Source organism: Schistocerca piceifrons, chromosome 8 (assembly GCF_021461385.2).
Source record: "Schistocerca piceifrons isolate TAMUIC-IGC-003096 chromosome 8, iqSchPice1.1, whole genome shotgun sequence".
Taxonomy (NCBI): domain Eukaryota; kingdom Metazoa; phylum Arthropoda; class Insecta; order Orthoptera; family Acrididae; genus Schistocerca; species Schistocerca piceifrons.
This window is the reverse complement of record NC_060145.1, coordinates 136,673,067-136,686,338: the sequence shown is the minus strand read 5'-3', so window position 1 is coordinate 136,686,338 and position 13,272 is coordinate 136,673,067.

The following is a 13,272-nucleotide window of genomic DNA, read 5'->3' as shown; positions in this document are numbered from 1 at the left end:
TCCCCGATGTTGTTCAATCTGTATATTGAGCAAGCAGTAAAGGAAACAAAAGAAAAATTCGGAGTAGGTATTAAAATTCATGGAGAAGAAATAAAAACTTTGAGGTTCGCCGATGACATTGTAATTCTGGCAGAGACAGCAAAGGACTTGGAAGAGCAGTTGAATGGAATGGACAGTGTCTTGAAAGGAGAATATAAGATGAACATCAACAAAAGCAAAACAAGGATAATGGAATGTAGTCGAATTAAGTCGGGTGATGCTGAGGGAATTAGATTAGGAAATGAGGCACTTAAGGTAGTAAAGGAGTTTTGCTATTTGGGGAGCAAAATAACTGATGATGGTCGAAGTAGAGAGGATATAAAATGTAGGCTGTCAATGGCAAGGAAAGCGTTTCTGAAGAAGAGAAATTTGTTAACATCCAGTATTGATTTAAGTGTCAGGAAGTCATTTCTGAAAGTATTCGTATGGAGTGTAGCCATGTATGGAAGTGAAACATGAACGATAAATAGTTTGGACAAGAAGAGAATAGAAGCTTTCGAAATGTGGTGCTACAGAAGAATGCTGAAGATTAGATGGGTAGATCACATAACTAATGAGGAAGTATTGAATAGGATTGGGGAGAAGAGAAGTTCGTGGCACAACTTGACCAGAAGAAGGGATCGGTTGGTAGGACATGTTCTGAGGCATCAAGGGATCACCAATTTAGTATTGGAGGGCAGCGTGGAGGGTAAAAATCGTAGAGGGAGACCAAGAGATGAATACACTAAGCATATTCAGAAGGATGTAGGTTGCAGTAGGTACTGGGAGATGAAAAAGCTTGCACAGGATAGAGTAGCATGGAGAGCTGCATCAAACCAGTCTCAGGACTGAAGACCACAACAACAACATGATGCCCTGTAGCCTGTTAATGTGCCGTTTGAAGTACTGACGCCTGGTAAGCTGCCATTGTCTCCTGAGGCGATTCCTCATTGAGATTAGGCCCCGGATAACCTGTGGCAGGGCCTCACTGTGTTGTTGTGAGCTGCGATCAGGTATGGTGCCCGCCATTGCGTCCTGGACGGCGTTAGTGAGGGTTTCTACCGCCTCGTCAATTTGTGCTGTTTCGTTAATTTCGTGTATGTGTGGGATGTAGCTGTCGAGCGTTTCCTTGAACTATGTCAAATTCGCACGCCCGTAGTCCAACATCCTGCATTGTTCCATGTGCTGCAGTGTTTCCTCAATGTATAGTATTACAGGTTGGTGGTTTGAGGGCAAATCGTTTTCAGCGGCAACGTTTAGTGTCGATGTAATGCCCTTGATGAGGGCCATGTCTAACACGTCTGGCCTGTGTCCCCCCTGATAGGGAATGTGCGTCGGTTCAGTCGGCGCTAGTGTAATGTAGTTTCTGTCTAGTGAATGTTCATAGAGTTTTTTGTGATTTCGTATGCGTGAATTCCGTGTTTTGCGTTCAGATCTCCAGCGACTATTACTCGCGGTGAGATGTTGAGTAGTGTGCTGATATCGCCAGTTGAAATGCCTGCAGGACTGTTGTATACCGATATCAGTGTGGTGTAGGCTCCGTTGAACTTGACTCTGACGGCCGTAGCCTCGATTTTTTCCAGTTCAGGGAGCTCTATGTTTGTGTACTCAATGTCTTTGTGTATGACGATTGCAGTTCCACCTGCCAGGCGTCGCCCGGTCGGTCGGTACGATAGACGCAGTAGGCAGGAAAGTTTAATTGTTTGTGCGGTTTAAGCTTAGTCTCGCTCAGTAGTGCGACAAGGATTCCCTTGCGCTCCATGAACGCAGCAAATTCTGCCCTTTTGTTGTAGATCGAGTCTGCATTCCAGAACAGGATCCGTGATAGTATGTGTGGGTTTGCGTTACGGGCCGGGTGTGGTATGTTATTCATGTAAGATTGTGAAAGAGTGTTCTGATGGCAGTGTGTATGACAGCCCAGTATTGCCCGGGTTCGGCGCTCATGAGCTGGGTGATGAGTGTAGTGACGGCCGTCAGCACCTTGGTAAGGATTTGAACGGTAGTGTGTCGAGGGAATAGTGTTTCCAGTATTCCCCCAGATGATGTGTTGGTGTTGGGTGTGACAGCCAGAGGTGCTGTTGTAGAGTTAGCGGCCGCTTGTGCGGGTATTGGTGCGTTGTTATGAGTGGCATTTGTGTTTATGTTTTGTGGCAGAGGTTGTGGCACCTGTGTTACTCCTGTGGTGAGGGGGATGGTAGTGCGGGTTACAGTCTCGATGCAGATAAGTCGCTCTTTGTTTTTTGTGATCGTCCTTCAACCTGGGAAGCGCTCCGTGTCGCTGTTGTAGTGATATTTGCGTTGCCACTTGCGAACGATGTATGTCGTGAAGTTAAGTGTCATGCCACGGGTGTTAAGATTCCGAATTGCCTACATCGGCTGAGGCTGTTAAAAGGGAACCCCAGCGTTGCTTCAGGTGCGGTATCACGGCTCATTTGGTGCACTCTTGCTTTCAACCACAAGTGCCCAGAGCCAACAAATGACGCCGAGCTGGGCAGCGACCTCGGGATCGAGCCTTTAAACCTTGGTGTACCCATGTTGTCGCTCCCTCATCACTTCCCTAGCCTTATATTTGTTCTCGAGTAGGTGGGAAACCAATTTGTGCTCTTTTGGATTCTGGCAGCTCCCTTTCACTATTGAGCTTCGAATGGTTTCTTGAATTTGGTCATCTTATTAAACTTCGGCCCGTCCCTTCTCTGGTACAGAGATGTCAGATGGCCAATGGCAAGGTGTTGCCTCTGCGTGGTTGGGTCTGAGGGAGTATATCGGTTGGGGATTTCTCCTGGCTCTTGTCATTAGCCTTGGTTAAGAAGCTGCCGGTCGATTTAATTTTGGGGTGTGATTTTATGAATAAAACTGCTTTAGTCTTGGATTATTCCGGGCACACCTCCTTCTTTAAGTTCGCTCCTGTGGAGAAGTTTGCTTTCTGTGAGAGTGCTAAACTTACTGTGCATCGAAATGAGTTCGATCTGGTCCATCTCTCCCACATCAGGCCCCTCAACTACAGGATTTTCTACACAGGTTCCCTGACCTTCTTTGTGATAGGTTGGGCGTTACTAGTGTTCTTATTTGCCATATCCATCTATCTGACGATATTCCTGTTAGGCAGTCCCCATATCGCCTCTCACCCACTAAGGCGAAAATGTTGTTGTTGTTGCGGTCTTCAGTCCTGAGACTGGTTTGATGCAGCTCTCCATCCTACTCTATACTGTGCAAGCTGCTTCATCTCCCAGTAGCTACTGCAACCTACATCCTTCTGAATCTGCTTAGTGTATTCATCTCTTGGTCTCCCTCTACGATTTTTATCCTCCACGCTGCCCTCCAATGCTAAATTTGTGATCCCTTGATGTCTCAGAACAAGTCCTACCAACCGATCCCTTCTTCTAGTCAAGTTGTACCACAAGCTGCTTTTCTCCCCAATCCTATTCAATACCTCCTCATTAGTTATATGGTCTACCCACCTTACCTTCAACATTCTTCTGTAGCACCACATTTCGAAAGCTTCTATTCTCTTCTTGTCCAAACTACTTATCGTCCATGTTTCACTTCCATACATGGCTACACTCCATACAAATACTTTCAGAAACGACTTCCTGACACTTAAATCTATACTCGATGTAAACAAATTTCTCTTCTTCAGAAACGCTTTCCTTGCCATTGCCAGTCTACATTTTATATCCTCTCTACTTCGACCATTATCAGTTATTTTGCTCCCCAAATAGCAAAACTCGTTTACTACTTTAAGTGTCTCATTTCCTAATCTAATTCCCTCAGCATCACCCGACTTAATTCGGCTACATTCCATTAACCTCGTTTTGCTTTTGTTGATGTTCATCTTATATCCTCCTTTCAAGACACTGTCCATTCCATTCAACTGCTCTTCCAAGTCTTTTGCTGTCTCTGACAGAATTACAATGTCATCGGCGAACCTCAAAGTTTTTCTTTCTTCTACATGGATTTTAATACCTACTCCGAATTTTTCTTTTGTTTCCTTTACTGCTTGCTCAATATACAGATTGAATAACATCGGGGAGAGGCTACAACCCTGTCTTACTCCCTTCCCAACCACTGCTTCCCCTTCATGTCCCTCGACTCCTCCAAAATGTTTGAGCAAGGAGTTATCAGGCCTTCGACATCTGCCTATGCTTTCCTCATATTCCTTGTCCCTAGGATCATAGCCTGTTGTTGACTACCGGCACCTGAATGCTAAGGTTGTCCTCGAGTCTGTTCCTCTACCTGATCTTCATAAATCCTTTACTTGGTTTGCCAGTGCTAATTGGTTTACTGTCCTTGATTTGAACCAAATCCTATTATCAGATTCCCTTAGCTGAAGAGTGTAAACATGTTACTGCATTCTGTACTGATTGGAATCTGTTTGAGTTTAATAAGGTTCCCTTTGGTTTGGCTGCTGGTGCATAGCGTTTGCTGGATAATATCCTTGGGGACTTGAAATTAGTCTTTGTGAACAATTATTTAGGCGACTTAGTCATATATAACCATTCGTTTCAGGACCATTTGGATCATATCCAGCAAGTTTTTATGAGGTTGCAAGAGCCGTGTTAACTGTTAAACCCAGTAAATTGACGTTAGCCAGGCAGCAGGTGTCCTTCTTGGGTCACCTAGTATCAGGTCAGAGTATTCCCATCGACCAGAAACAAACTAAGGCATTAAGAGCTCTTCCTTCGCCTACTGATAAACGTGGAATTGCTAAGTTCATAGGCATGGCGAATTATTTTAGGCGTTTTGTCCCTAATTTTGCTCAGTTGGCGGCTCCCTTAAACTTCTCCACAGGAGCGAACTTAAAGAAGGAGGTGTACCCGGAATAATCCAAGACTAACCCAGTTTTATTGATGAAATCACACCCCAAAAGGAGTGCGGTTTGAATGGGGACCTGCCCAAGAGGCCGCGTTTGAGCACATTAAGGCAGCTATAGCCAACCCTCCCGTTCTCGGAGTACCGGACTTTAATAAAAGGTTTATTGTCCAAACTGACGCATCTAATGCAAGTATTTCAGCTGTCCTTCTCCAGGAGTTCGAAGGTCAGAGGCAGCGATTAGCGTACGCGTCTCGTCGATTAACCAGTGCCGAACTTAAGTATTCCATCTACGAGTGCGAGGCGTTGGCTGTTTTGTTCGCGCTGGAAAAGTACCGCTTTTACGTTGATCATCGGGTATTTAAGGAAGAAACCGACAGTCAGGCATTGAGCTGAGTGTTAGCCAGGCCACGTAAAACTGGCCGTATGGCTAGGTGGGCAGTACGCATTTCTGCATTTCAATTTGAAGTTAAACACGTAAAATGCACCGAAAATGTCCTTGCTAATGTCCTCAGCTGGATGTTCACTGAATCTACACCTAGTGAGGGCACACGGGAAACAGAGAGAGGCACTCTTAGTTGTATCGTATTAGATGAGATTCTTCTTTTATTTGATGATGTTGCTGAGCATCAGGATCAGGACCCTACTTGGGCGCCTGTTAAGCGACACCTGTTGGCTGGGGAACTGCTGGATTAGGACGTTATTAAGAAGGGAATTTTGCGTAAAAGGGTGGAACGTGCTAAGCCATTAAAGATCTGTTTGCCAGTAGCTCTGGTGCACCCTGTTTTTCATTATTTTCATGATTCTTTGGTTGGTGGACACTTAGGAACTTATAAGACCTTGTAAAAAATTAAGAAGCATTTGACTTGGCCCTCCATGGACCGTGACGTGAGAGAGATGGTTTCTCGATGTAGGTTGTGTAATATAGCCAAAGCTAAGAATGCTCTTCAGGTTCTTTTGAGTTCTGAGCGCCAATCCTATCCTATGCACAAACTCTACATCGATTATGTGGGCCCTTACCTTGTACTAAGAGAGGTCAACGGTACGCATTGGTTATTATTGATGCGTTTTCAATTTTTACCTGGCTCCTTCCGAGTTGTAACGTGACTGCTACTACCCAAACGAATCATTAGTGATAATGCGCCCGCATTCCTTTTAGCTCCCTTCAAGGCCTTTCAGAACGCTGTCAAGCATGTCACTAATGCGCCATATTATCCGCAGGGATTTTTTTGGGGAGTGTCACTCGAAATCTTAAATCTGCATTGATTATTTACCATCAGAAGATGCCTAGTAAGTGGGATTCTGGTCTTCATTGGCTTAGTTTTGCTTTCAATACCGCCAATCATAAGGCCTTGAAAGATACTCCAGCCTCCCTGATCCTTGCCTATCATGTTAATTCCCCCCTTCCGAACTTGTGGGGAATTCAGGATCTAATTCCGGGAGGTCTTACCCCTCGAGTCCTGTAAATTATCCCCTTTCGAACTTGTGGGAAATTCAAGATCTAATTCCGGCGGATCTTACCCCTCGAGTCGTAAAGAAGAGCTAGAACTGTGCCAGACATAATATTCTCAGAGCCCATAACAAACTTGCTGAGCGTTGCAACAGTAATCGGTGAGCCTTTAGGGGAAGGCCAGGAGATCAGGTCTATGTCCGTAATTTTCCCGGGAGGCAGGTGCATGTCGGAAATCTTAGAAAATTCGCTCCACGTTTTATGGGACATTGCACCATTGTGCGTATTTTAGGCCCAGTTAATCTGCTAGTTAAGGACAGCTGCACCGGCAAGCAGTACCGGGTCCATCTTAGCCAAGTTAAATTTGGTTAACCCAATTGTTGAACTACCCCCTGGCTTGGTGTTTGAGGGGGTGAGGTTGAGCTGTGGCGGTCTCGCGTTGATGCCATTTCTTCCTTGGCATTTTGTCACAATCGAGTGGCGTCTTATTTTTCCCTCAGTTACTACCATAACGAGTTGCTGACTTGCCTCCGTCAGTGGCAGAAGCAGCACTTATCGATACTAATACTGCTGTAGCATCTTTGGTGTGACCGCTATATTTCCGTGTGGTGATGTGTGGGGTAGTCGGTCGGTTGGGAGAGAGCAGCGCGGAAGTATCCATGGCGAGAGGTCAGACTGGAACCGCTGGCGGCGTGCATGCGCGGTCGGATTGTGAAGCGCTAGCTGCGAGAGCTACAAAGTTCGTTGCCCACCGAACCTGGACACTGAAGCTGAGTGATCAGTTAACCTGTTATAAAACCTCAACCGCTGTGACATCTCTTCGTTCATTGCCAGTTGTTGCTTTCTGGGCCATTCTGGCTAACAGCAACATATGGTGTGTTGGAGTTGGCGAAATTTTGCAGCCGTCTTCCTCCATGTTTTTTAACTATTAAATTGGTTGTTACTTATCAAGTGAAGTGCGCCAGTGGTATTTTCTGCCTTGTGGCCGTTAACGCCCCAATTACCTGTCCAGGTCGTTAGTGTAGTTTTCCGACACTGTGTTTTCAAATGGTTCAAATGGCTCTGAGCACTATGGGACTCAACATCTTAGGTCATAAGTCCCCTAGAACTTAGAAGTACTTAAACCTAACTAACCTAAGGACATCACACACACCCATGCCCAAGACAGGATTCGAACCTGCGACCGTAGCAGTCCCGCGGTTCCGGACTGCAGCGCCAGAACCGCTAGACCACCGCGGCCGGCTCTGTGTTTTCCTCACCGTGTTGATGCTGTCCGACACGGCGTGTAGTTCGGCAGCCTTTTAGTTGTTTGTTCATATTCTTTTTCTTAGAGTGGTTATTGTGCCTTAGCTGTCTTTAGACGACAATTTTGAAGACGTAGTGCTGCTGGTATCTTCGTCCTCAGCTGATACTTTCTGCTGTCGTGCCATTGGTCGGGCAGAAGGGAACTGATTAGGTTGTTGGTCGGTCCTTCAGCTGTCCCTGGGTCCGATTATTTAACCTTAGTCTCTCACCTCACCTTACATTAGAGCTACCTTCTCAGACCGGCCCTTGGAACACTTCTGAGCACCACAGTTCTGTTGGTTTTAGCTTTTTTTTTTTTTTTTTTTCATTTTAGTCTGAAGTTTTAAAATAAGGCCTTCAACTGACTTAAATTAAAATTTAAAGACTGATTTGTTTAAAAACCAAATTTTGAAAGTTAGTTCTATTTGAATGTCTTGTTATCCAGGCCTTAAGCCCTGAGTTGTTCAATGTCCAGTGTGTGGCCTTCAGCCGAGCTTTTACGAGAAATAATTTAAAGATAAGGCTTTCAGCTGGCTTAAATTAAAATTTCAGTTTGTTTTAATTTTAAAATAAGGCCTTCAGCTCACTAAAATCAAAATTTGAAGATTCATTTGTTTAAAACAATTTTTTTTTTTAAATTACTCTATCTGAAATTCTTGTTATCCAGGCCCTAAGCCCTGAGTTGCTCAATGTCCTGTGTGTGGCTTGGGCAGAGTATTTACGTGGAATATTTTTTAAGTAAGGTTCAAAAATTGTTCAAATGGCTCTGAGCACTATGGGACTTAACGTCTGTGGTCATCAGAACTACTTAAACCTAACTAACCTAAGGACATCACACACATCCATTCCAAAAGCAGGATTCGAACCTGCGACTGTAGCGGTCACGCGGTTCCAGACTGAAGCGCCTAGAGCCCCACGGCCACACCGGCCGGCTTTTAAGTAAGGCCTTCAGCCTCGTGTATTCTGTAAAGCAATTTTTTATTACTTGTGTTCAGGGTTTCAGCAGTTCTTGTTTTTGGTGTGGTTTTGGGCCTTCAGCCCAGGAGGTATCTCAAGTTTTCTTAACTAGGCCTTCAGCCATATTGTTTTACTTTGATCCTTTTAAGGCGATGCGTAATTAAGTGGTACTTAGGAAAATAAAGGTTGAGTGTTTTGTGCAAATGACAGTAACTGATTACAGCCCCCTCCAAAACCATAACCTGATCCGCTCTATCCTGCGAAACCATATATCACACTGACCAGCCTAGGTATGGTTTTCAGACGGTTTCCGACGCTAGTTTAGTCAAATGATATTTTGGTCTTCAAATTCCGCCTCTGAGACTACGATATACAAACATTTAAAATACCATATAACACAGAGCAAGGTTTACACGATTCCCAGATGGCACCAAAACCTTAGCTCCCTCAAGTTATTTTGGCGACTGTGGCGACAGAAGTAGCATCCGGACACAAAGTTAAATAAGAAACTAAAATTTGCCAAATCCTACAAAATCGTACTTCGTGCTATATGGGATAATACGCTAGGGTAAAGGAGAAAGAAGATACTAACGTAAGAAAATCATATTTAGTGTTTAGTTTCTAACAAATTCAAGTCGCGCCGCGCAGCCGCAGTGTAAGGACATTGTACGGGAAATTGGTATAAACTTCCATAAACACAGTGCTCAAGTTACCCGTATTCGTACAAAAATCAGGGCGTCTAACACTAGTCATATGAGTGCACTTGACGACGTTAACAATATTTTGCCAAACTTCTTTATCGGGTGAAACATGCAGGTGAAACATGTGCCTTGAGCAGTCTATTGCTTTCATGGGAAGAAAAGGGCGGTACAAACGGAATGATACTGAAAAGAACGTGTCGAAAGCGCCGACGATATTCTACAACAGTAGCAGGAACGCTATAGTCAGAGAAGGAGTAGAGTCACACCATTTATGCATAGCACGCATTCGTGAAATGCAATAAATTACACACTGAAAGCCTTACCGGACACTTTAAGACCGCTTCACACTGGAACTCAACGGTACTTCGAGGATCTAACGGGACGGCAAACATTAAACAGTACTGTGTTCACACTAGAGAGAACGTCAACATAACGTACCGTTCGCTCTACTGCATAGAGAACGGCATAAATGAGGTTATGGAATATCGTCGTACTTACAGGACAGAAAATACATAACTACACAGATGGCAGACTCATCACGGAGATTACTAAAGGAATTAGATGTCATAGCATATAGCAGAGTCCAAAATACATGTCCTCCACGTAACTGTTTTTTTTCTTGAGTCATCAACGTCCTCACTGGTTAAATGCGATTCGCCACGAGTTACTCTCTTGTGCCAACATCTTCATGTCCACCACATGTCTTAAACTATTTGTTGGATGTATACCAATCTCTGTTTTCGCATAGTTTTTACATCTACCGCACCCTCTAGAACGATGGAAGTTATTCCTTGATATCTTAATATACGTCCGTTCATCATGCCCATTCTTCTTGCAATGTTTTCCATATATTCCTATGCTTGCCGGTTCTTCGGAGAACTTCCTCACACTCGCCTTAACACTCCATCCTAAATGTCAACATTCTTCTATTTCACTGCATGTCAAGTACTTCGATTTTCTTCTCCGCAGTCGATGGTTTACTACAACACGATTCTGTGCTCCGAATTTATAACCTCCGAAATTTCTTCCTCAAATTACGGCTAATGTTTGATACAAGTACATCTTTTTTTTGGACAGGAACGCCCTCTCTGAGGGTGCTAGTATACTTTTTATGTCCTCCTTGCATCGTAAGTCTTATGTTATTTTGCTTCAAAGGTATCAGAAGTCCTTAACTCCGTGTACTCTGTGCTCACATATTTTGATGTTAAAGTATATCACTAATCTGATTTCGCTGCTCCTGATTACTTTTGTCTTAATTCTGGTTATTCTCGGTCAATATTCTGCAATCATTAGACTGTTCGACAGGTTTTGCAATTCTTCATCACTTTATCTGAGGAGAGTAGTGTCATCAGCGAATATAACCATTTACATCTTTTCACCCTGTATTTAAATTCCATCTTGAACCTTTCTCATATATCCGTCATCGCCTCTTCGATGTATATACTGAATAGTAGTGTCGAAAGACTGCATTCTTGTTTTACACACTTTTTAATCCGAGCACTTCTTTCTTGGTCTTCCGTTCTATTGTCGGCTCTGGGTTCTGACACATATTGTATATTACACGCCTTTCGCAATAGCTTACATATTTTTTTCAGGGTTTCGAACGTCTTGCACCATCTTACATTATCGAACACTTATTCTGAGTCGACAACTCCTTCTAATGAGTACTGATTTTTTAGAAATCATGATTTCATTATCAAACGCAACGTATAAACTGCCTCTCTCGCGCCCTTACCTTTCCATCAAGCCAAACATATCGCCATTTAATAGATCTTCAACTTCATTTTCCATTCTCCTGTATATTATTCTTGTCAGCAACCTGCAGGCGTGATCAATTAAGCTGTCTTTGTGAAGGTTCTCGCACTTGTGGGCTCTTCCTATCTTCGATGTTTTGTGGGTGATATTTTTCTGGTGGTACGTCTTCAGACGCATAGATTTTATTAACCAACGTAAATTGTAGTTTAGTTCCCACTTCTCCCATTCATATTAGGGGGAATGTTGTCCATTCTTTCTGCCTTATTTATCATTAAGACTTTCCAAAGCTTCGTGGAATTCTGGCTCTATTAGAGGATTGCATATGATTTTCATACCGATTCCCTTTACTTTTTCTGGCACATAAAATGATAGTTTCTTCTCCCTTGTTAAAGCTTTTAATGTACATTTCCAATCTATCTTCTCTTCCCTCTGCACGTAATTTCTTTTGTACTCTAAATCCTGACGCCCTCGCCTTTAAATTTATCGAATGATGTTTTGATTTTTCTATATAGCGAATCTGTCCTACCGATTACCACCTCTTTTTCAATTTCCTCACATTTGTCCTCCAGCCATTTCGTCGTGGTTTTCATGCACTTTTATTTATTTCATTCGTAAGTGACTTATAGTGCTGTATTCCCAACTTTTCCCGAACATTTTTGTTCTTCCTTCTTACGTATAACGTCTGTTAACAAACGTTTCTTTGCAGTTAGATTCCTGATGCCTGCATTTGTCTCCCAAACTACTGTGATTGCCATTGTCAGTGATTCCTTTTGCTCTTCAACTTAACTGCCTATTTTGGTACTCATTATCGCACTATCTACAGCCTTATAAGTCATCAAACCCATATTATCATTCCTCGGTATTTCAGTATCCCACTTCTTTCCACATTAATGTTGGCAGACGATCCACTTAAGCATCAGTCAACTCTTAATAACTACTAAACTGTGATCTGAGTGTAAATCTGCGCGTGTAGTTGCCTTACAATCGAATATCTGATTATTTAACTTTAGAATTTCTGCCTGCTCATGGTGTAATCCTGGTCGAAATTTTGGACGTTTCTAGGCCTTTTTTCAGTACACCTCATCACCTTGTGATTTTAGAGCAGTATATTCGCTATTACTTGCTGAATTTACTGTAGAACGTAATTAACTTTCACCTTTTCCATTTCTCCTACCAAACCCATATTGTCTCGGAACCCTTCCTTCTATAGCTGCCCTTTAACCACATTCCAATCCCCCATGATTATTAGATTTTCATCTCCATATACATATTGTGTTATCTATTCAGTATCCTCATATACTTTCTCTACCTCTTTATCTTCTCCTTGTGATGTCGGAGTGTATGATATTTAAACTATTTTTCTTGCCATTGGCTTTTGGTCGATTCTGACACAATAATAGAGTCAATGTAGTGCCCACAGTAACTCAATCCCTATCGTTCTAGTATATGACGAATCCTACTCCCATTATACCATTTTCTCCTTCTGTTGATGACGCTGATTGCTGCTGATGAAATGGTCGTGTCGAGGTGGATGTACCTGTTCCTGTCAGTGCACCAAAGTTAAGCGGCTCTGGTCATAGTCAGTACTTCGGTTAGTGACCGTCCCAGAACGCCATGCGCTGCGGACAAGTTTCCCTTTGCCTTTTATGTAGAGTGGCGAGGAGTGGTGGTGGCATAAAGTCCTTGATCACAAGTCTATGCCCCAATATGCTGGATTAAATTTCAAACCTTTCTGTAGTGTCTCATGAATAGAAGGCATGCAACACTGTTGATCGTGATCTGTCTGTCAGATGGGAACATTAAGCTCGGCAACCATCGCGGTGCTATGTGAGAGGAAAAGGCTATGTGCTGGTACTGGGATTCACCATTTCCCTTCTCTCATCATCACCAACACTAGAACATGACACTAGACTGCACACACTTCCACACACATACATTACAGTCACCAACACTAAACACATACACTTAGCCACAAAAATTTCACACTTAGTGAAGGAAAGGTACCTGTGAGCATGAAAGACATTGAAAACATTTGCACTTAGGTGGCTGAAATTGTCTTCTGGGATCTCACAGCCATACGACTTAAGTTTATTTGCTTCCCAAGCTATAATTCAAGAGGACGTTGCTGTTCTGTACGTTATAGCAAGTCCCATTTTACCAGTGTGATGGTATGTCACACTAGTATTTATAAAACAAATCGTGGGAGCCTGTCTTGTAATAGTACCTCCTATGAGATTTTACCACATCTCTCTTCTGATACACCAAAAACAAATACTGCCTGCGTGCTTACATTTGACA